Source organism: Dipteris shenzhenensis, chromosome 5, assembly GCF_047967505.1.
Source record: "Dipteris shenzhenensis isolate YYH24624 ecotype China chromosome 5, Dip_SZ_1.0, whole genome shotgun sequence".
Lineage (NCBI taxonomy): Eukaryota > Viridiplantae > Streptophyta > Polypodiopsida > Gleicheniales > Dipteridaceae > Dipteris > Dipteris shenzhenensis.
In genome coordinates this window covers 31,704,410-31,729,548 of record NC_141600.1, presented here as the reverse complement: position 1 = coordinate 31,729,548, position 25,139 = coordinate 31,704,410, and the positions used below count along the sequence as shown (strand labels likewise).

The following is a 25,139-nucleotide window of genomic DNA, read 5'->3' as shown; positions in this document are numbered from 1 at the left end:
AACTCAACGTGCATCTCCAATCTATTGGTTGGACCATGAGAATCCAAAAATCCACCAATTTGTTGAAGTCTTTAAGCAGATCCCACGAGGCTAGTTGAATCATGTAGAGAAACACTTCTTGAATGGATATCAATATAAGAGTTACAGTGGAGATTAAGATCGATTCAATGTTAGAGATGCAATAGTAAATAAGAGGAGACGGACAAATTAAGCACATCATGGGAGCATATGACTTTTTGATCTATCTTTATTAAGATTAAGTGAATTGACTTAATGCTCCTTTAGATATGTGTTGATGTGCCCAATTAGCAAGACTTGCATACGTACATGGCACTCTATCATCTTCTTAGTATCCTGAGGCTTGGCCAAGTTAATGTGAAGAAATTCCCTTTTTTAAATTAGTCATTCTTGAAGCATTAAGAACAACAATAAAAATAAGTTGCGTGTTAGTATGTGGTACATTTTAAAAACATAACAATTGATACATTTCAAAGACAATTGATGAGCTCTCATGAAAAGGGTTCGACTAGAAATGAAGATTCAATTAGCAAGATTGATGAAAGGTAGGGCAAACAGGTGGGTAAGCCCAAAACTACAACGCAGATGACTTTTTCCTTCTCTTCCTCTCTGTATTTCCTAGCTCAATATTTGGGAGAATCAAAGGCCGTATAACATTAGAATCCAAGCTAATACTTGTTGTAGAGCGGCGCATACTCAAAACTTAAGCGTTTGATCATAGTTAATCATCCAATAACCAAGCATGATATTGTGGAGTAGCTCAACCATCACAAACCATAATAAAAAATTCACAGCTTGACCTAGTTTTGAACACCTTCTTACCAACATTAAATCTACAAGCTGGTGGAGCTGTTTTATGATACCGTTTCTGTACGGGCAGGATCACTCCAGGTGGCGTCTGTGGCTATGGGATTATCCCCAGGAATCAGCAACAGGGGCCCAAGAGAGTAATCCGTTCCAGGAAACAATTCTTTCCCTCTTAGACCAGTACTTGGAGTTGGAAGAAGCCTATCAAAGACTTCAGCTGAGTCGGAACCTGTATGTATGCAGGTGTGTGCATATAATGTTGTATGGATTAATAAACATATCCCAAAGAAGATTTATTAAGATTAGAGATGATGAGGAGTTAGATGTCTTCCTTGATGTTGGACCCCTCCACATAAAGGATCTAGGGGCCATGTTTTTCACTAAATTTAAGAAATATGTTATTATGATTATGCTAAGCCTAACAAAGACCCCCTATTAGAGATGCAAAACTAATTACGAGGAGGAGAAATTAAGCACATCATCGGATCATGTGACTTTTTGATGTATCTTTATTGAGATCGAGTGCATTGACTTAATGCTCGTTTAAATATGTATTGAGCACTCTATCATCTTCTTGCCTTGGCCAAGTTAACATGAAGAAATTTCCTTTTTAAATGAGTCATTCTTGAAGCATTAAGAACAACATTAAAAATAAGGTTCATGCAAACAAGTGGGTAAGCCCAAAACTACAAAGCATATCACTTTTTCCTTCTCTTCCTCCATGTATTTTCTAGGCTAAATTTTGGGAGAATCAAAGCCCGAATAACTTTAGAATCCAAGCTAGTGCTTGACCCAGTTTTTATCTCAGTCAAGTTGTTTTATATACGAGAACATTTATGTGGGATTGCACACATATCAGATTATCCAGAAAAAACAACCATGTAGAGCACAAAATCGCCTAAGATGCGTAAATACAAGCCGGTGTGAAAGTGGATGCAATCGAAGTAGTGTGATCTGGATCATCAAGAGGCATGCATGGGACACGTGCTTCTCTATCCCATATACGGTATTTTGAAAAGACTCACTTTGTGGTGCCGTATATAAACTCACACACGGCCCATCAGACAACATGGAAGCTGCGTGTTGAGCACAGAGCGAACTATTCTTTCGCCTTTTACTAAAGAATACCGTGTGCTCGGCACAGAAAACAGCGTATCCGAATATTTGGTGCGGCTCCTCTCTCTGTGAGGGGGGCTCCTCAAAAGTAACAGCTAAGATGGAGAGCCTCGAGCGAGGCGGCAGCGACCTCTCATTTCAGGCGGCAGCGACCTCTCCGGACTCGGATTTTGACAGTGTGGACTCAGGGATTCCATACACTGCAGCAGCGGGTTGGGTTTGGGTGACTCTATCATTGCCCAAGAATGTGGGTATCGTTTGCTCCGGTGCATTTCTGTTCGCTATTACCATTTTTCATCGGGTGATGCTAGCATCGCCTATTGACTCTCTTAGAATGTAGGTATCGTTTGCTCCGCTCAACCGAGTCTCCTTTTATGGTTTCCTGAATTCGCATGGTGCTACAGGCAATGGAGAACGAGCCTAGCACCGAACGCTCATTGCCTGGATTACGAGACCATTATCAGCAAGGCAAGGTCCAAATCAGCTTTGGTGCATCCTCATACCCACCTACCCTACAGCCCAATCCACAGGTCCAACGCTACTGCTTCTACTCTGTTTGGAATATGCCATGCACCTGCCAGGCCATCTTCTTCATTCAGCTTCTTAAAGCACGTTCTATGCATCGTGCTGCATTATTATAGGTGACTGACCGGCCTGGCACGCCCCACTTGGCCTTGGCAGTGCTAGCTTTTTGCCTTGCTTTATAACCTGCTTCGTTATTGGATGTGTGGACGCTTGGTTTCTCAATGAAGCTTGCTGTGGTCTTGAATCAACAAGCTAAGGCTCCAGTTTGGGTGTTCATTGCCGTAGAGAGCACTATCCAAGAATGGAAATTTCAAGGAGGCCTCGGTCTATCCTCCAAATTCCTCTAATGACACAGCCTGGTTGTGGGATGAGCTTAAAGACAGGCTCCAAGGAGAGCATTGGCTGCTTGCTGGTGACTGGAACATGACTGAGAGGCATGAAGCCCGTTCCCACGCACAAGGGACCAAGGTATGCAAGGTAATGCTTTTGAATTAGTGGACTGTGAAGATTTCAACCTGGAAGGGCTAGGTGGACAGGATGCAGGATAGTCAGGGCTGGATGCTCCCATATAGCAGAGGTTTCCAAGTCTGAGCTCAGCCGGCGGTTTGTGATGCTGCCATGGCTAGGCCATTCTCTCATAATCTGTGCATCTTCGGCGGCCTCTTCTGATTCCGGATGCCTGCTTTCAGCTGCTCCTTTCCTTTGTAAGTTCGTTTGAACTTCTTCTTCAAACTTTTCGCTCAGTGCTTGCTCGGTGAAGAAGGGTGGGTCCACCGTCTGCAAGAATCGAGAACGAATGCACAGATCTAGGAACCCATTGATATTGCCTTTGCCTTGGCACATTTCATGTGCAATTGTCATGACTACATAAACTCTAGCTCGCAACCACTAGATGATGTGCGCCACCTGCAATAATTCTGTGCTGATGTACGTGAGACTTTGGCAACTGATGAAGCCCACCGAATCCCATTCAAATGGAGAAGTATTGTTCTCTCATTCAATTCTCAACCGCTTTTTGCTTGAAGTAGGCCACCCTAAGTCTCCACTCTTTCAATCGGGTTCCATGTATATTCATAGTAGATTTTCAGGAAGGGATTGTTGACGAGTGAGAGAAACACCCCTGTTGCGAATGAGTGACCTAGACAGAGATCACTCTTCCAAACACTCATGCACATGAAATGTACATGAGCTTTGCAATAATTGTATCAATAATTGTGGAATGCACATGAACTTTGCAGCCATACATAGCTGCTCATCGGTATGCTTAGTATTATGATAGCAGAACTCAGCCAAATGTAGCCACTTATCCCAAGTGGTTTAAGTGGCTAATTTTCTGTTTGCGAGATTTCCTCCTAGCCTGCTTGTTGTTGACTCATGCTACAGAGCACATGTAGAACTGCGTTTAATTAATGATTGTTCAACAACAAACTTAACGAGAGGGAAGGGACTAAGACTGCAATAGCAGTAGAGAAACCTCTGGAAAAAATGGAGCACAAATGCAAATCATTTCGGCCAGACATGGAAGCCCAGCCTGGTTCATGCTCCTGGAGACGTCCTAGTTGAGTGGCGCATCTAGTTAGTAGCAGGGAAGCCGCCAAGACGAGCGGCACATCTGTTGGAAGACAAGGTGAAACACACAAACTTACTTGCTACTGCTGATTCGGGATGGCTCACGGCTTGCAATCCTCGTGGAAATCATCAAGGGATGGCTCAAGCTCATGGTGCTGAAAATCGTCTCTCTCTCCAGTCGCTCTCATGGTCTCTTTCTCTCTCTCGCTGAAGCTCCAGAACTGATGATTTTTTAGTGCAAGTCATTACACCCATTGCGAAGCCTATGCTTGGTCTCTCCATGGAGAAACCAAGCTGAAAAGTAGTAGCATCACCATGGTTGAGCCAGATGTCAATCCCTTGGGCGTACATCCACCACCATCATGCGGTACATCTGCTCCATCATACAATCTTTTTATTTTCCAGAGAAAAAGGAACTTCTATTAATGCTTGAAAACACCATACAAAACAGCTACCAAAAGGAGTGGTAGATGGTAAATACAAAAGAGAACAGGTTGCCAGCTATAGGACAACCTACCTCTTTCCGGATATCCGGCTCATGTTTAAAATCGACCAACATAGGGTGCGCACAGCGGAAGACTGATAGACTGGCCCAAAAGCTCACACAGTGTGTGGTGACTGAAATCACCAACTTCTTAACTTAGGTGCTTCAAATAGATGTGCAGACTGATAAATAGATAATGATCCAGCTAGATATAGAAGCTACCAAGAGAATATATTTCCGTACAAAGCTATGGACACAATACAAAAGAGATAGATCCAAAGTCCCACCAGAGCATGGTCCTTTGATCTTACCACCTCGTACTTCTACTATCTGCCGGATATCTCTAGAACTTGAGCCAGTGTGCTCCACCTCGAGCGTGTGTAGACTCTCTGTCCAGATCTCAGTGCCCTGCTACCTTGGTAGGCAGCCTAGGGCTCAGCCTTGAGGTAAGGCTGCAGCACCACCTCCAGCACCCCTTTACCTCCTAGTTGTAGGCCAAAGGATGAGGGTAAGGTGCTTCTATCTACTCCTCTGATGGCCGACCTGCTGGATGAAGTAATGCCCTGCAATGGGCTCATTATATAGGCATCTAGGGCCCTCATAACAGCCGACTGGCAACCCCTAAATGGCCGACTCAATCTGTCCCATAGCCGACTGGGGCAGGCCCTCAAAACTGCCTATAAGTGGGGGCCCAGCCCCCCCTTTGTTGTGTGTGCCAGCCCACTGGCTGGCCCCCTCCATGCCCCCCTATTTTGGGGCTGTGTGCTGGGTCTTATGACCAACCAGGCTGGCCAACCAGCCAGCTCCTTGGCCGTATATAAGGGCAGGGTGCTGCCTACTGCAGCCCCTCCCTTTCCTTGCAATCTGCTGTGCTGCTGCCAAGCCCTGCTGCAGGCCTTTCACCTGCCAATAGACCTGTTCTTACCTGCTGCTGCAGATCTGCCCTTTTGCGGGCCCGTTCCATCCCTTGGATGCCGTGCCTTCTGCACTGTCTCTGGCGCCAACTGTTGCAGCCTTCATCTCTTGTGAGGTGCTGCCCATGTGGCAGCCCCCTCTCTCTCTCTCTTCTTTGGGCATATCCTGCCCTAGGTCTCCCTCCCCCACACTCTCCTCATTTGGGGGCTTACAGATGGGGAGGTGACCTATCCAACAGCTCAATGCCTAGAGAGATTCCGAACAGGAACTAGCAACCACGGTGGTGGTCTATACATCCAGTGAATACCCCTCGCGAAAAGGGTGTAAATGATTAGTGCAGGCCAGGCCTTGCAGAAACGCTTCCACCTTTTAGCCTCACTGAACCTGGAGTACTGGGCTCCCAAATGGGCACGCAAAGTAAAAATGATGTCCTGCCAAATGGCAACTAAGGCGTGTCCTCCCTTTGTGAGGCTACTATCCCCCAAGTGAAATCCCTCATCATCCTCTGTGTACTAGCCACAATCCTGAGGGAAGCCAACCACATCGGCTGTGCGACATAGGCAGTGAGGGATTGTCTCCAGAATCCCTTCCATGCAATCATTAAAGCACATTCTATGCATCGTGCTGCATTATAGGTGACTAACCGGCCTAGCATCTTTATTTTCCGCACCACTTGGCCTTGGCAAGAACAAACTGCTCTGCTAGCTTTTGGCCGTGCTTTATAACCTGCTTCGTTATGAAGCTTGCTGTGGTTGGCCCTCCAGTCTTGAATCAAGAGGATAAAGTCAAAGCTAAGGCTTAAGTTTGGGTGTTCATTGCCATAGAGAGCAATATGCAAGAATGGAAATTTCAAGGAGGCCTCGGACTATCGTGCAGATATCTCTAATGACACAGCCTGGCATGATGCTGAGGAGAGTTAAGTAGCTTGTATGGATCAATGGCTGCATGTAGCTATACACATCTAGAGATATCGATCGGTGCATTTGAGTCGTATTCTGTTGCTAGACACCTCTTTTATGCCATTTCAAGCTCCACCACATGGTTGGTTTGACATATGCTATTTGCTTTTTGCCATTATTTACCTAAGGTTGCTGTGAATGGTATAGATCTTCAATAGTTGCACATCATGGGTTAGTATGGAAAGAATAGACCCTATAGGCAATCCTCTGATTGCCTCATGTAAGTGCTTTTGGCCATTATTTACCTAAGGTTGCTGTGAACGGTATTGATCTTCAATAGTTGCACATCATGGGTTAGTATGGAAAGAATAGACCCTATAGGAAATCCTCTGATTGCCTCGTGTAAGTGCCTTAAGAAAAATCAAGAAGGATCTCAGGCAAGTACATGCACTCTGCCGACTCACTTGGGACGTGACGTGCTTGAAATGCATACAATAAGCCTCATGAGGAGATGCATACTGCAGAATGCTTTATTGATTGTAAATCATGTTGACAGGGGCTGTTTTTTATGCAATCAAACTTTTGTATCTATTTCAAAGGTTGATGCCCGTACTATCTCATGAATCAATTGAGTTTTTAATGTTGCCATGAATGTGCTGAAACAGAATTAGCTATATTTCTATCTAGCTCTAACTAATTTCCTCCTAATTTCTTCCCCTTAGTCAGACCTAGACTAGACTAACTCCGAAAGCTAGAGCAGGGATCGCCAAATTAAGTAGGAAAAGCGGAGGGTAGAATGGGGTACCTTTTAGCAAATGGAGGGTAATGTAAGTCATGGGCTGGACTTACCACAGTGACTTGTGAGGGGCTGCACAAGGCTCGCACAAGGACAGAAAAGGATTATTCCTTATTGAATTCCCAGCTGAGCAATCAACTCTGTTATACAATCTAGTTTCATTCAGTGAATGGAATAAGATGAGTGCATGTGGGTCAGCAACACCTTTTGCAAAAATCAGGGCAATTCCCCAAAGCTACCATGTGGCATCTTTCGAGTAGGCTACAGTACAAAGGATTGACTACAAAGCCAATTAAAATTATACTGAACTACCCCCTTTATTATAGTCCTCCCATCCAATTTCGAGAACTATAATAGGAAAGGAAAATAGTGAGAAGAGTAGATGGCACCGGATCATCACCTTGCAACAATGATGATGACCAAAGCCTCCTAATTACTGCATCAACTCAGTAGGTAAGGGTGCTGAATCCACAATAGATGAGGACTGCCACGACGATGATTTATCAGGCCCCTCCATTTGATGTAGTATTCCACATATGATGTATTCCAAAGTACATGGTCCCGAAAACCAATGATTTTCTTTGAGATGTCTTCTAGGGTCCATGCTCGCTTATACCCATCGTGTTCTAGCATGCCTTTACCCTTGCACTCCCCCCTCCTCCTCCCTTCTCCTCCCCTCCTTTTTCCCCTCATCCTCTCTCCTCCCTTCCTTCTCCTCCTCTTCCCTTCTTCCTCTTCCCTCCTCCTTCCTCTACCTTGACCTTGTTCGTCCTTCTCAACCCTTTGCCCCGTGAAATTGTGATGGAGACTAGCTCTCCATTGCTCAACCTTGAACCCATTCTCAACCTTGTGACTCTTTCTCAACCTTGAACTCTCTCTAAACCCTAGAACCTCTAGTAAGCTTTCTCAATCATGCACACACTAGAGATGCTTTCCATGCTTTAGCCTACACCTCCCACCAGAATACAACCCAAGGACCTATGCTCCATTTGTGAACACTTATGCTACAATGAGAAAAGAGACGACATAGGTGACCGACACCCTCGAATTTGGAAATGAGAGAAAAAGTGATAGCAGAGTCATTGCTATTAATAATGCCTCCATTTTGTTGATGGTGTAATAAGAGATTAATATGAATGTTATATGTCTAACATCCAAATTGAACTGAAGTGACTTTACTTCTTTTCAAATGTTTAATTTATTTTTGAACTATAACATGATGATTTTCAAGTTAGTAATTTATTTTAAAAGTTTTGTAGGGAGCAACATGAAGAAAGTAAAAACTTTGTCTCTTGCACTTTAGAGAGTGAGTTGACTAGGCTGTAGCCATGCTCCACTTCTCATGGAGATGTAGGAGCTCCTATATCCCAGGTACTTAAAGCTACACTTCAATTCAAATTGTTGCATCTAGTCTATTTTTGAAGGAAATCCAACAAGAGAGAGAGAGAGAGAGAGAGAGAGAGAGAGAGAGATCAAATGAAATTTATGGTAGAATCTATTGGAGATCCAAGAGGATTAATGTTAGAATCGTTAGACCAAGTGGATGAATTTATGATTGGAGAGCCAAGAGAATCTATGTTAGAATTCATTCGAGACCCAAGAAGATCTATGAACTTTCTTTTTTTTATGTTATAACATTTATGAGAGAGAGAGAGAGAGAGAGAGAGAGAGAGAGAGAGAGAGAGAGAGTCCCAAGAGGATCCCTGATTTTTATGAATTGAATGAAGTGAGTTTTATGTTAGAATTCATTGGCACAAAAGAGGATCTATGATTATGGAACATCTTCTATTCTTTACTTTTCATCACCCCAATATATACTCATAGATGTCAGGCACACGCACAATATCATTGAACTCTCAATATATAAAGTCATGAAAGTCATACTAACTACTTTGAGGGTAGGCCACAGTAAACACTTACAAGGTAAGCTACTAAAATCATAGAAGCCACACACTCTTTTTGGTCTGACATCCAACCATCCTGACTCCAACAAGTCTGACTCTACATCTCGTGTCCATGCCCTACCAAGCCTTCAAAGGTTGTACCATTGTATGACCTCGAATTAATATTGTATTCTAGAAACATGTAGCCGCTGCTTGAGGTTTTATTGTTGTATTTAACTCTGGATGCATGTTTGTGAATGCCCATTGGCGAAAGTTGTATTTGAAGAGCATGTTGCTCAGTTGTAAAGGCCCTAGGAACGTATCTCATAAATTGGATTTGATTATTTTCTTGCCCATAGTAAGCTGTTTGAATTCGCAAGCATAATGATAAAATTTACTTTTGAGGAAATCTTCCTACATATCTAGGAGGACTTTGGCTTGTACTTGATGGCAAGATTAAATTTTTATAGATGTGTGCGTGTGTGCGTGTGTGTGTGTGACAGTGGGTTTGCTATTGGGTGCTCTGGACTCTATGGAAGGACCAAAATCAAAGAGTCTTTGGTGATCCAACTTTTGCTCTTTTCTCTTTTTAAAGGCACTCTTTGCAGCAATCCTTATATGATTGTCTGCAAACTCAATCGATAGATTATGATGTATGCTTGTCGTATATTGAGATCTTCTCTTGATGTACCTGGGCACATCCTTTTTTGGGATAGTGTCTCTATAATATAAAGCATAAAAGAGTTTCACAAAAAAACAAAAAAAGTGTGTGTGTGTGTGTGTGTGTGAGAGAGAGAGAGAGAGAGAGAGAGAGAGAGAGAGAGAGAGAGACATGTATTAACGTCTTTCGAAGGCCTCATGGGCATATAAGACAAGGTACAACCAAGAGCAGGAACTCTTACAAGCCACTATGGATTGAGGCAAAGGGCTCACCTAAGGCCCTTGCTGTGTAGTGCTAATAAACTCAAAACAAGTAATGAAAACTAGTAATGAAAACACAAAAACTCAAAAATTTTGAGAAAACAAGAGTTGGGATCTAGTGTAATCTATGATCCTAATGCCATGTTAGCTCCTATGGGATGTGAAGATGTCATGCACATCTCTCTGTTGAGTCATCTCACACTGTAGTAGGGGGCGTGGTCATTGTAACCTCTATATCAGATTTGCCATATCAAGAGTGACACCTTGAATTTAGCGGTCCAATCAGAGTAAAACTAAGATCGGCTAGAGCTCCATTGTGTGAACTCTGGTCACCCTCTATATCGTGGATGGACTCTGCGTCTTTTGCTCCACGACTCAATGAGCACTATGCCTTCCGACTCTACCCTCATAGCAACTAGCTCCTACTCCTCCACTCCAGTATGTCTTGGGGCTATTGACTCAAATGCATAGAGATCTATGACATTTTAGTGTGCTTAATCTATCTCGATCTCCTATGGCACTGCCACCTCCTCCTACTGATAAATTTCAATAGAGTCTCTTTGTGTCACCCCATCTCAATCATATAAAGACCAACACAATATTGGTCTTGAAAGTGGATCAGCCAAGAGACTGGCCCAAGTCTATGTCCCTCCTAAAAGAAATAGTGGTAATGTCCACGGATCTCATAACAAACTAGGAAATGATACTCTATCTTCCCACCTCTTCCAGTGTGCATAGTCTACAGATCCGCTTCTCTTTGGATGTGCCTATGGCTCTCCTTGCCTCAAGGATGATGCTTTACAAAGTCAAAATTTATTAAGCCTATAATGTCTAACATAAAAAAACCATGGCATATGGACAATTGAACTGCAAGCATAGCCAAATGGCCTACTCATCCATCTTGGATAGAAGCGTTAGTAATTAAGATGAAAAATCAACAAATGAAAATAGATCTAATATTTAACATACGTAAAATATTAAAAAATGATTTTCAAACATTCACAAAAATAGATTACATTTCAAAGATCCTTACCCTTACCTAGTAACATATCTAAATTTTTTGTTTTTGAAGTTTGTCTTAGGCACCACAACATTCACTTTCATCAGAACACCATTTTTTGGATCATTACTTTCATTATTGTCATCTACTTTATCACCTTCATCCTCAGTTTCATGTACATCACCTTGTACTCATTGTTGAATGGCATCAATGTTGGTAGGTTTGTCTCCTTCATATTCATTTTATGATCCTCATTCTTAGGACGTTCCATCTCCATCATGAGGATCCACATTCATAGTTTCAGGAAATACATTTCTCACATGTAGCTATTTCTACATCCTTGTTGAATAATTTTGGTGACATAGTTTAGGCAAGAGAAATAGTGCATTATATTATTGAAAGCACTTTCAAGAAAAGAAATGCATTAAAAACATTTTATTTTTTGCATTGGGGTCCCTACAAATAACTTGGCAACATTGAGATTTGAATAACACAACCTTCACAAGCCTATAATTGACTTGAATTATTTTCTTAGTAGTCCAACATAATTGTGCTCACTATTGATTAAATTTTTGCCTGTTACACTTGCACGAGTGATACATTGCTTTACTTTATGCACATACCTAGAGTATTAATTGTTGAAATGATATAACACGACTAGATTACATCATTTATCAATCCTCTCAATGCAAAAGTGATGACCATATGTCCACATAGCACCATAGATGCATGCCTATAATAATTTGAAGATGCAAACAAGTTCTTGTAAATGTATGTTCTAAGATGAAATGTAAATAAAAATATGCCTAAAGAAAAAATTTGACTTACATGCCAATGACATCTAAATATATCATCTCCTCCTCTTGAGTCACATGAAATTCATTATAGTGTACCTTGGTTATAACATATTGGCACCAATGTACAAGAGCTTTTAAATACTTCAATGCATTGAGAGATTTTGATTTCTATTTCAAGATGTTATCTAAACCTTTCTAGAAAAGTATCAATGAAGATGATGAAGTATAATTCTCCATTCAAGGGCATGGGAGACTCATAACCTCATATGTTAGAGTATGATCTAGAGAACATCTGAGCTTCTAGAGCATGATGTTGGAAATGGTTGCTTATGTTGCCTTCCTATGTAATTTCCATGTATCAACATGATTTATGTATATATATTTATAAAAGCAAACTTATAGAAAGCCTTTTACCATGTTTGATCTTTTCAAAGAGACTTAGGCTCTTGAAATTGAGGTGCCCAAACCCCTTATGCCATAATGTGGTGAGATATGCATCCTGATTCTAATGGTGTGCAAGAAGTGCCCTTTGAAATGGAACTACCAATGAAAGCTTATACATTCTTTCAATCTTAGCACTATCACTATCAAGTTTCCTAATTGTGCATCCATACTTGACAATGATAGTACTATCATTGTAAACTTCCTTGATTGTGCATCCATACTTGTTGGAAAAAAATTTCATAACAAATTCCTTCAATTTTATGAGGTACATATATAACCCATACTCACATTCTCTTTGGAACTTTTGTTTAGACCTAGTTTTAAAACCAATCCTTTTTTAGTGTCATGTATTTTTTTGCACCTTAATTATGTGGGCGCTAGCACTCGACTCCTGTCATCGCTTACACCTTAATTAAACTACCAAGTATTTTCAATGTTCATCTTCATGATTTTGATTGGTTGGTTATTTTATAACACAATAACAAGAAATTACATGTTTGTGTTGGAATTGCTCTTGAGATTTTTCCATTGGTATAATGTCCATAATGTCCATATTGATTTCCTTGATTTTTTATTTTGATTATCAACTCTATAGTACTAACCTCTAGTATATCTCTATGCCTCTTCCTACATTTAGTTTCCTAATGGCTATATTCCATAATGTGGAACGTGTTGGTAATGATGAGTTGATTGAAATTGTGAAGATTGATAATTGTTGAAATGTCTGCTAGGGTTGTGAATAGTTTCCTTTGGATTGATGATTAAATTTCTTCCTTTTCCTCTAAGAAATCCTCTTGCTCTAGTGGAGAATAAGTAATCACGATTCTATTCTTGAATAAATGTGTTTGACATTATAAGAAAGGATGTTGGTGTACCTTTAGTGACCATCAGCTTCAGAAAGTAATTATAGGGTAAATTCATATTAATAGATATAAAATATCTTGTCCATGGACATTATTGTTAGAGCATACTATTAGGGCTCCTAGCATATCCCTACAAATCTCTATACACACTTACTTGTGCTGGTAGGACACCCTATGTGAAAAATTCCCCATATGAACTAATCATTACATAATCTCCATTTTTGTCATGCAAAAATAATTAGTTATATTTAATTTTTATTATGTTGCTAATTAGCACACAAGTTGTAACAGGTAGTATACTTTTACCCATAGTCCTTATTGATTTTATCAAGTGCAATTTACACTAATATTTCAGTAATTGTATCTTACAAATGGATGTCTATAGTTGTCTAATTTCCTTTAGTTTTACTAGATAATTAGGACCTATTTCTATTTGCAATCTGGTTGCATTGTTCAAGTATATCTCAAGTACAATGATTCTAAACATCTTCTCTGCACTCATCCTATTCCATATAGTTTTATGTGCATCTACAATTGATTTCTTGTCTCTAGTGATTAGAATCATGTTATATTTGGCATTGAAGTTTATAAAAGTAAATGCTAGATGTGTTTTTTCATCCCATTAATTACAACAACCAATGCCTTATTGGACAATCTAGAAGGTGAAATTTTGATTATAAAGATAGAGATCCATCATGTAGGTATGTTCTTTTTTGTTGCAAAGGAAAAAGGATTTGTACATTATGGTACAAAAAATGACTTTCTTTTGAAGAAGAAATGCGGTGGTCATGATTAGGCAAAAGATAATAATCTACCCAAAGTTTCTAATTATTATCACACATGAACATACATAAGGGTGGATATATAAGGCCATGACCATTCATGATCAATGAACAAGGGTTATGGTGAGCTGTATTTGTGATAGCCATCATCAAATACCCAAAGAGATAGGTGAGTCCATTGATTCTAAAAGATTAATGTTTACAAACTATGTATTTAAACTGTCTATGGACAATGTTTTTAAACTATGCACATACAATGTTATCATTTTAAGATGCAATCATATACATTATGACATGGCTATGTGTAAGAATGAAACCTCATAACCATGAGACTACAAATAGAGACTTTGTGTTGTTTCATGCAAAAACTAAAGCTATCTAATTTGGACTACGGAGATCGGTACCATAAGGATTGATAGTTCAAACTCTTCTTTCACCAAGATGAGGTTGCTCATCAAAGACATAACAATATACCTCTTAGTTATGAGGTATACCACTTGACTAATCAAATGATCTCGACAAAAATATCTACTATAATAATGACTAGTTACCTATAGACTTGAAAAGCTCTTAACTAAAAAGATGTACATGATATTAGGAAACATCATATGTACATGATGAAGGGATAGATCTAAAGTCGTGGATCCAACCACTGATCTACATAAAGTATGGACTGTATACGATAGCCATAAGTGCATGCTGAAACACTGAGTCTCCCTAGGTTGCGCTATGGCTGAACCTGATGATGTCTACTACATTAGGGCAGGACCACACTAATGCATAGGTATCCTCGTGCTAAGGAATGATCTACTGGTCGAAAGAGGTGGTGATCACTGGGATCCAAGGGTGCAATGCAGCATGAGTGAGCTGATGTTGAAATGTCCAGAAGACTGATGTGCTGATCTGAACTGCTAAAGGGAATTGAGCCCAAGGTATGCTCTGTGTCAGGGGTGAAAGCATCAGTGATGGATGTTGGAATGGAATCACCTGAAGAGCTAAATCACTGGGGCATATATCTTTGCATGCGACAAAAGATGTGAGTGCCTCGTACTGAGGACTTACCTGCTAAATAACTGCATGATCATAGGTGAAATCCTGCTGAGTATCTGCATTTGTGGCAAAGGATGGAGTCGGATCCATGCATGAAGGTGATGGATGTGCATCACGAGAATTAGTCTGAGCTGAATGTCAATGGGACTGCCTCGTACTGAGGACTTACCATCAAATATGCCTCATGTTGAGGGCTTCCCTTCTTAAGGATTTCTTTCAATTTATACCTTTACCTAGTACTCCTTCCCACACCCTTCTCCATATTTAACTATACCCCCTTATCTCTTTTTTCTCTCCCTCTCTAACCTTAATGCTCCTAGTTACTCTATAAAATTCTCACCCTTCTCAACATATATGTACTTTAAAAAAAAAAAAAAATCCCTTCTCCCCTCCAAAGGTTTTTTCCCCCCCTTACTAATTCCCCCAAGTAAATATTTCCCACCCTCCATTTTTCTCGTTATTAGTAACCGAGGTTATTCCTGTACACTTTCACTATCAAATGTGCCTCGTGATGAGGGCTTACCAAGAAGTGTGCCTCATGGTGAGGGCTTACCGAGGAATGTGCATGATCAAAAAGTGTGGGTTGATCCATGCTAACATCTGAAGCATCTACATCTGCATGTGATCTGTCAAGGCCAATGAAGATCGAGTCGGCATCATACACTGGAACATACCCTGTGGTAATAAATGGTCGAAGAAGGTTCTCTTTCCACTCACGAATCTGGTACGGAGTCATGACTGGTGTATCATTAACTGTGTGATGTGGATAACTCCATGCTGGAGGCGGTCTGGTGCTCTGTGCAAGAGGCTTACCCGTGCACTGGCAAGAGTGTCTACCTATGAGAACACTATGTGAGAGCTGCCACTTGGGGGTTTACGCACTAAACAGTCAAAACCAAGTCATGTAAGAACTACTGTGTGTGCCAAGGATCAAGCCTGTACTAAAGTGATGACAACTGTGTGTCGGGAGTAGCCAAGAGGCTGTACAAGGCTGATGTGTATGAGTGCAGGAACCAATGCCAAAAATAGTCAACAATGCGTGACTTTACATGGGTGGCATGTGTGTGTGCAAGAAGAATGCAACACTCCTCAATCCAAGAGGAAGATCACAGCCAAGTGTCACACTGAGTGATGAAGTGCCAAATTCCAAGAATCAGATATGTGAATGTGTACTCCGATGATAGATCCGTTGGGACTGACGCCGATAGGAACTAATTGAGTAATGTGGCAATGGCCGACTTGGCTTGATGGAGTTGGACCTCCTATATGGTGGTGCTATTATATAGCTAGACTAAACGTCGCATCATTAAATGCAGCAAAATGAGTTTTAGTTCATTCATTTTATGTGCTGGATGCACTGCAATGGATCAGGAGGTGGTTCTGATGAAGAGGATTTAATGATGCTGACGTGTGGAAATGTCAAAAGTAAGATATGAGGTGCTCAACACGTAGAGCATGATATGGCTAGCATTTTTGCTTTTTGGATCACCTCCGAATTCCCCCTGGATCAAAAGTTATGGCTCTTCGAAGGATGGCCAAAGTTTGATCCAAGGAGGGGGTCAAAAAATGATGATGTGGCCTATGGAGGTCACATGCTGTGATGATGTGTGCCTCTAGAGGGGAGTGTGCCTATTGAGCACTGATGTTGAGGTGGCACAGTGAGTTGGTACTACTTACTGATATGGCACTTGTGTGACTGATGAGGTGGCAATTCGACTCACTGCTGAGGTGGCACTAAACTGCAAATGATGTGGCATGTGCAAATAAGGGATGCTAACGTGGTAGTGATGTGGCACCCTACTGACATGATATTTGTGATAATGTTGCCACGTAGCACAATTGCAACCATAGCTTGGTGTGAGGTGACCCTGGGTGAAGCCTAACCAAACCTATCTACAATTTAGATCAAAACAACATTTTATGCATTCTATGAATGATAATGTTGATTTGAATTCTCATCCAAAAACATGGACGAGAATTCTTAAGAAATGCAAGAGGATGTAAATTCAAAACTAGATTTCTTGATTTGGATGATGATGATGATATTTCCTTTGATGCACATACTCAAATGAGGAAATTCACAATGATGTGTTGAATACATATTCACGTTTTGATTCAAGAAGACCAAGTGCATTTTCTAATACCCATGCAATGTCTAGTTTCTAATATAGTTTCTCAAAAACTATTTTAAATAATGCTGGAAAAGATGCCAGCCATATTGGGTCATGGTGATGGGATGGAGTGGATGAAACTAAGGGTGTAAAGAAGAACCAAGAGAGCCAAAAGATCCTGGAAGAGTTCTCAAAAAACCACAATTTCAGATCGAATGTCTCCCAACACTTGGCCTCTATAAAAATATACATGAAAATTGAAATTAAAAAGTCCAATACCACAAAAAGATATAGAAATATAGCAAACAAAAATAGGCAATCTCCAAATAGAAATAGAAATTCTACAAAAAAAATTAAAAATTCAAATTTTGATATTTAAGAACTGAGATATGATCATGGATTCTGTGTCATAACTCATGAAGATATTTTTAAGAATTTTGTCGAATACAGAAGATGATTTAAACATGGTAAAATATAAATTTTAAATAGAAAACAAATTCAACAATGTTCTAAAAATTTTGTTCACAATATTTTTAGTTATTTCAATAGTTATGATGTAGAAAAATCAGTGCTTCACTTCAAGAAGATAATTTTTTAAAAAATAGATTACAAGAAATTAGAATTTAATAAAATATATCTTCATAGTTGATTTTTTTATTTGGCTTTTGATTAGGCACAATGATGCCTGTGACATGTCCAGCATGTGCAAATGGAGTGAAAATATAATTAATTAATGGTCCTATGGTTTTATTGTGTACAATTTTCATTGGATGATATTATATTTTATGGCTTCACAGTGTTGGCATTTTGCTATATAATGGTGGCACCATATTTTCGCATGTGCTCTTGCATTATACTTGAGTATATGCTCAAGTACAATGGTGACACCATATTTTTGCACGTGCTCTTGCATTGTACTTGAGGACATGATGATGATATGCACTTCAGTTAGTTTTTCTTTATTGCAAACTAACTCCTTCCTTTGGGGTATGGTAGATAGCCATGTTTGGAGGTAGGTTGAACATTGGTTTTGCACCAAGTTCTTCTCTTTATTTTTGGCATAGTCTTGAATTGGTGTGATGTTACATCAAGTGAAAGGTCTATTATATTCCATTATAATGGTCCTATAAATGATTCAGTGGGTTCAGATAGATAGAATTACAAAAAAATCTAACCACCGAGTGTGCCAGTGTTAGCAATGGAAATATTCACTGACTCTAATGTTAGGGAGCAGTCACCAACAAAGTGTATTTACACTATGGAATGTAGGTAGTAGATTTACTTGATGCTTGAACACTCTATGGTGGCTTGTGGTCTTGGAAGGGGAGAACTAACCTGTGTGGTGATGCTAGCCTTCATGACGATTATGGTGGAGTAGGACATTTCTTACAGTGGGGACCCAATCGCATGAATGGATCTTCCCCGAGCAAGGACAAAGGGTCGTGCTCTTGGCTTCAACTTTGGGACCAACATAGAGTTGATTAGAGATCAATAATATGGTTGGCTGAGCAATACCATTAGAGTAAAAGAGAAGAAGCCCTCATCTTGTAGGTGTTAAATAGCATTCGCGAAAGCTAGACAACAAACAGCGTTCCTTCTTTGATGTGGAGAGTCAACCGGTAGTAGCCAGAGTCCTACCTTTACTGCAACAATCACTAGCAACTTCCATGGGATATAACTCCTAGAAAAATCCAAAATTAAAGCTGTCAATGCCTACCAGAAGCGACAAGGATCTGCCAAAGGAATATGTGGTCTACCTTTAATCTAATCTCCCCTACCTTGACATTCTCTATTCTGATCTACTTACATCCCTCCCTAACTCCAATACTATCCTCCATACCTTTCTAGAAATCCACGCTAATCCGTATTCCTTGCCATGCCTCTTTGCCCATGCTTCTCAACATTATTGCCTAATCCAAGAATCTAACTCCTATCATCCAGTTACACCTAACTTTTTTCCAACACTTGACAATACATCCCTTGAGGATTATCAAGTTGCTAAATCAATTTGCCCTGCTCTCCCTCCACTTTCCACCAACATCCCTACTTCTACCTTCTCAAATTCACTACTTGCTTTGACCTCAAGCTATTCCCCTATAACCTCTTCCTCTCTCCCAAGACCACATGTTCCTCCAATCTCCCTTAAGTTTTCAATGGAAGACACCAATAATGATTCCATCAATGAGCTTCAAGAATTGGATGATCCAATTCACACACCCACAAGGGAGTTGGAACAAGAGACAGATAGAATTCCCATGCCCGGTAACCCCATTGGTGATTTTTGGAGGCAATACCAAACATGCAGTGAAGAGGAGGATGGGACCTCACTGGAATTTCAATGAGTATCCACTAAGCACAAATCACCCTAGACATCAGCATGAAATTGGAGCCATAGCCTGCTTAGTGTAGACCAAAGCTGGTCAATGAAAAGTACCTCCTTGAATACATACAGGCTCTATCTTCCTTTTGCATGCATCCCATATTTGATGCGGTACCCCATCGCTATCAGTGGGATGCCAATCATCATAATCTAGATAATGCAGATGCTCCTTGCAATTGGCTATTAATCAATAGAAACTCTAAAATCAAATGGACAAGCCAGGAAACACTCATTGGAGCCTTGGACCGCCGACATGCATCAATTATGCAAAGCAGTTATGACAAAACACTCAAGGAAAGTGCAAGATACAGTGAAGCCTTAGCAGTCATCCTGGAGGTGTACCTCACCATTGACGACCATTTTCCCAACCTCAGCTTCAATACAAATCAACATATAGATCCTCAAACAACAAGTTTCCTCTTTCAAAGGGCCATATCTCTTCAAGGGTGCTATGTGTTCTTTTTTAAAGAAATGGTTGACACTGGCTTCTTAAAAACTGAGCAAGCAATCAATGGTGTTCGTGGATTACAAGGAAAAGATCAATAAGAAGCTCGCTCCATCTATCACCACCGCCATCTTTACCATACTCATTGGGTAAAGACAACTGCATCACAACATCATCTACAGACCCAACCATAACCCGAGGATGGGTAATCAAATCGGTCTAGGGGAGTTGTTAACCCTATGGCAACAAGGGCCAGAAGTGCAGTCTAGGACAACAACTATGAGAGCATTGTGTGTGTAGAATAGTGGAAAAGCTCCACTTGTAATATCTTGAGCCTAAAAGATGGTATGATAAATCTTAAAGGGTGAGGATAGCCAAAATCCTCTCTAGAAAAGATCTAATCATACTTGCAAAATCAGGATCTAGAGAGAGAAAGACTAAAAGCCTATACTTTCCAAGGTCCCTCCACTTTATGTAGAGACCCAAAAAGCCCCTCCACTTTGTGTAGAGACCCAAAAGGTTCCCCCACTTTGTGTAGAGACCCAAAAAGTCCCTCCACTTTGTGTAGAGACCCAGAAAGTCCCTCCACTTTGTGTAGAGACCCAAAAGGTCCCCCCCAAAAGTGGAGGGACTCCTGTCCAAAAGGTCTCCTACAAAAGAGGTCCCACCACGGAGGTATCTACGGATTGTGTAAAGACCAACATGTATAAATATCTCTAAATGGAATGAAGCTCCCACTCTTTGGGGTTCAGTGTTCAAGCTCACTATTGTGTTCATGCGATTGATCTCCATTGCGTCCATGCTCTCTTACACAACCATGTTCTAGCATGCCCTTATCCTTGCACTCTCTACCCTTGTACTCCCTCCTCCTCCTCCTTCCTCCCTCTTCCTCCCTCCTCCTCCTCCCTCCTCCTCCTCCTCCCTCCTCCTCCTTTTGCTTCCTCCTCCTCCTCCCATCTCCTTCTCCTTCCTTCTCCTTCCTCCCTCCTCCTCCTCCTCCTCCTCCTCCTCCCTTCTCCTCCTCCTCCCTCCTCCTCCTCCTTCCTCCCTCCTTCTCTTCCCTCCCCCTCCTCCTCCCTTCTCCTCCTCCTCTCTCCTCCTCCTCCTCCTCCCTCCCTCCTGCTCAACCCTTACCCCTTGAATCCACAAAGGAGACTAGCTCTCCACTCCTCAACCTTAGACTCCTCCTAAACCCAGCAACCCCCTCTGAACCCTGAAACTCCTAGTTAACTCTCTCAACCCTGTCCCCCTTCTAACCCTAAAATCCCCTTCTAAACCCTTGAACTCTTGCGGAGGCGAGAGCCTCCATCAATTGTTAAAATCAAGCCCTCTTTCTCATTCACATGCGCATGAAATCTATTTTCCACGCTTTAGCCTACACCTCTCATTGGAACACAACCCGTGGACCTATGCTACACTTGTGAACACCTATGTTACAATGAGCAACGACATGACTGTAGGTGACCAACACCCTCGGAACCTGCACTTGGCTAAAATAAAGACAACAGTCTTCGAAGTACATTGGATCTTCTATAGCTATGATGGTAGTCATAAGAGCATAATTGGTAGTTTCCACTTGAATTAATTTTCCTTTCCAAGCATATGCCAATCTGGCTAGTGGTCTTCTTTCCCTAATAGACCGTCTGAGTTGTTGCTCTTCTCAAGGTGTCTCTAGCAATTCTTGCTCTTCTTCATCAACTTTTTCTATAGGTGACTGAGTAATAGGTGTGTCTATCTCTTGTGAATTTGATGTTTTCCATTCTGATTCTTCATCAAAGATTACATCTCTAGAGATGATGACCTTTTGGTTGATGGGATCATACAATTTGTATGCTTTGCTTTCCTCACTGTAACCAACCATGATGCATTTGCGTGACTTCGCATCCAATTTTTTGCAATGATCATCATGTATGTGGACATATTCTATGCAACCAAATATGCGGAGATGCCCAATGTGTGGCTTGTGTCTTCATAAGGTGTTATACCCTGAATTGGGTGGGTCGAAAGCCGATTAAGCAAATAGTTTATAGTGGCAATTTCTTCTGCCTGATACTGATTTGGAAGATGCCTCTCACTGAGAATTGCTCTAGCACTGGTACTGTTCTTCCTTTCAGCTCTTGCATTCTGCTGAGGAGTATTTGCACATGTGAATTGTCTTTGAATGCCATTACTTTTGCAAAAGTTCATGAATGCTAAGGACATGGATTTAGCTCCTCTATCTGAGCTCATGAATTTGATCTTTCTGCCTGTCTGGTTTTCAACCATGGCTTTGAATTCTTGAAATCTAGAAAAGTCTTTAGATTTCTCTTTCAAAAGTTAGATCCAACAATATCTGTGGTAGTCGTCGATGAAAGTCAAGTAGTAAAGTGAACCATTGATGCTGCGGGTCTAGGCATAACCCCATACATCTATATGTATTAAATCAAGAGCTTGAGAGGTGATTCTACCAAAATTGGTTTTCTTTTGTTTACCAAAGCAACATATTTTCCAAGAAACTGTACTTTTGAAATTCCAATTGCCATATTTTGATTTCTTAGCTAAATCAAGCTTTTGAAATTGACATGTCCAATCCCTTGTGCCATACTACAAAAAATGGTATCGGTTGCGACAGTTGAGCTGACATGGCATGAAAATCTGGTACTAAAGCTAGCATCCTTCCTTGACTGCTTTTCCTACTAGTAGTTGATATCCTCTAGATTTGTCTCTGATCGTGCATTCATCTCCATCAAAGATGTCTTGATAATTGTATTCCGTCATTTGCCCAACTGATAAGAGGTTCTTGTCGAGCTTTGGAACATCAAACTTTTAAGCAATCTCATGTGCTAGCACCATGGTTTCTGGATTCTCCCATTTAAGCTTGAGGCAAAATTCATCACTTGCTCCTGCTACAAGGTAGCCCGGCACATGCTGAGTCATTCCATCTCAAAATCTAGTGTTGTCCTCTTGCATGGCAATTAAACGGTCTAGGAGCACGGCCGCTCGATCCACATATCGACGCGCTGTCTCACCTTCTAACTACTTCAGGTTTGCCACATATAGGCACACATTCTCCGATAGGGATAACAACCGTGGCTGGCCAGGATCAAGCATACACATACTATGGCATGGAAGGGCACAGACAAGGACCTCAATGTGAGCTTTGGTGCAAGCATAGAGGAGAAAGAGGAATTCCCATCATCAACTATAATGGAAGAGGTAACCAGAATCAACAGAAGTAGCCATCACCAAGTGTTCACATGGTGTACTGGGATCCTATAAACGAAAAATACAATCAACAAACTCAAAGAAGTTAGGGTAATATACATGCATTGACAGTAACCAGATCTAAAGGTACAAAGCCCATGCTTGGCCTTGGAGATGCACCAAGAATGACAACACAAAACCAATGAACTGGCCCAATCAGGCACAGGTCAAAAATCACTCTACAGCAAACAAATACTTGACAATAATGTAGCAATAGAAGTAAGAACATCCCAGCTCCAAAACAAGGGTAAGGCCTAGCTCAACCTCGAACAACTCCAAAAACAGTCTTCCGACAGAAAATGTCTGACATCAAGCTACAGCTAGTCAACTTCAGCATGGCAACATACAACAACTTAACAAGGTTCTAGATACACAAACAACAGTACAAGCTTCTTCCAGTCGGAGATATATTCCAAAAGATAAAAATGATTTGCTGGTTGGAACGAGCTCGAATTTAGCAGAGCAGAGAAATAGTGGTGGCATAGTCAAGTTGAAAGAAATCAAAGAGGAACAGATAGTTTCAATTCTAGACACCACGTTGAAAAATAGAAATGAGATACAGGAAAAGGCCAAGCATGAACATGACAATCCCACACTCTTCTTTAAAGAGCCTTTCGATTCCAAATTTCAAATAACATTAGATCAACTTTTGAATCTTTTTCCAGCTTTCAAAAATCAATTATGTTAGAATTTGCATTTTATTGACGTTCCTCAATCCACAAATAACCCACAGAGTGATGATGATGAGGAAACACCTGCCATTTACACATCTAGTATTGAAGATGTGGATTATCAAGTCCCACTCATAGATGTGGATTATAAAAGGCAAAGGATCCTCAAAGTACTGGTAGATGGAGGATCAGGAGTGAACATCCTCTCTGAGGATCTATTTAAATTTTTTTATTACAATGAACTTGCACCAGCACCATTTCAAATCAGAGTGGCTGACCAAAGGTGGATCCAACCTCTTGGAATACTAAGAGGACTGGAAATTACTATTATGGGACTATCCTTCATAGTTACATTTGTAGTACTCGGGATGGAGAAAAGAGATTGTGCCTATTCCATGTTATTGGGGAGGCCATGGCTGAGAGCTGCCAAAGAAAAGCAAGACTGGGGATTAGAAAGAATTACGACCAGAAAAGGCAAGAAGAAGTTTAAAATCAATCTCTCTTCAAAGAGAAGCTTCCCAAAACAAGCTCAGCCACTACAAGCAGAGGGCATTAATATGATAGCTGAATTTGAAGAAGATGAGGAGGAAATTTTCCTTAGGAGAAATCCTACTGTTTTTCCCATATTTGAAATTGGTGAAATTACTGTTATTATTCAAAAAAGGAGGGCAACATGGATTAATAGAAACATCAAGTTCAAATTGTTCAAAAAAGGTGATTTGGCGTTAATGTTTAACACAAAGTTGGGGAAAATGCCAGGAAAGTTTAAGCTCAGATATGATGGTCCCTTCAAGGTCCTTGAAGTTTTTGATCAAGGTGCCTTCAAATCAGTTGATGTTCATGGGAATGCATTTGACAAACCAGTCAATAGTTTCAGGCTCAAACCCTATATTGGACTTGACCCTACTCAAGTAAAGATAAACACAATCTCTCTGCAACTCCGCAAAGACCTCAATCAAGATGATATATATGTTTCAGCTATTCACATTGACAAATTTATATCCATCAGACTCCACCGTAGCTTGACATAGACATATGAAACATGTTTCATCTACACAAACGTTCAGGTATGCTCTAATCTCTACCAGTCCAATCCACTAAGTGCTGCAGGTATGCCAAACTTAAAGTGCCCACAATGGTGAGCGTGGGCCCACAACGACCATCCAACAACCATCCAACAAAGCTAGCGCCTTCGACTCCAACTCCAATCTGATGGGAACAATGCAAATGACTGAGCGCTTCGAGTACACTCTGACTTCGACCACAGTGTCCGACTCTGACGCCAATCCGACAAGCGCATACGAATGGGTGAATGTCTCCAACACCGATCTGCTGCCTGACACATGTGACATTACTCATCCCATCCGACCCCAATCCGACTCACACCCAACTACGACATTCGCTTTCGCTCTGCTTCATG

General features: G+C 40.9%; 1 non-coding gene across 1 annotated transcript; it reads left to right on the top strand.

Annotated features, from left to right (window-relative positions):
• The first annotated feature begins 1,899 nt into the window (after positions 1–1,899).
• On the top strand, positions 1,900–2,018 carry LOC147901886 (U5 spliceosomal RNA). The gene has a single exon (XR_015541087.1). It is a non-coding gene; the product is annotated as a U5 spliceosomal RNA (small nuclear RNA).
• The last annotated feature ends 23,121 nt before the right edge of the window (positions 2,019–25,139 follow it).